This window comes from Neophocaena asiaeorientalis, unplaced genomic scaffold (assembly GCF_003031525.2).
Source record: "Neophocaena asiaeorientalis asiaeorientalis breed wild unplaced genomic scaffold, Neophocaena_asiaeorientalis_V1.1 scaffold43, whole genome shotgun sequence".
Taxonomy (NCBI): domain Eukaryota; kingdom Metazoa; phylum Chordata; class Mammalia; order Artiodactyla; family Phocoenidae; genus Neophocaena; species Neophocaena asiaeorientalis.
The window spans coordinates 1,054,641-1,054,859 of NW_020173674.1; the positions used below are offsets into that span (position 1 = coordinate 1,054,641).

The window sequence follows — 219 nt, forward strand, 5'->3', positions numbered from 1 at the left end:
AGGTGGCTTCATATTGCTTAGAAACGTGGGCTTCAGTTTAAATACCAGACAGTAAAAATAGAGCTCCGAGGACCGCCCGCACTGTTACCAAGTCATTGCCAGAATGAACAGCTTCAATAAATAAAAAATGGAAATATTTACTTCTCGATAAAAATCGCAGTAAAACCATTTACCTTTCATTGCATTATATATAATATGTATTTATAGCGGGCCCAGCCG

At 37.9% G+C, this 219-nt stretch overlaps 1 protein-coding gene across 1 annotated transcript in view; it reads right to left on the reverse strand.

Moving 5' to 3' along the window:
* The window catches only part of DUSP8 (dual specificity phosphatase 8), an 8,455-nt gene that overhangs the window by 356 nt on the left and 7,880 nt on the right, over positions 1-219 (reverse strand). The gene's annotated exons all lie outside the window — the stretch shown is intronic.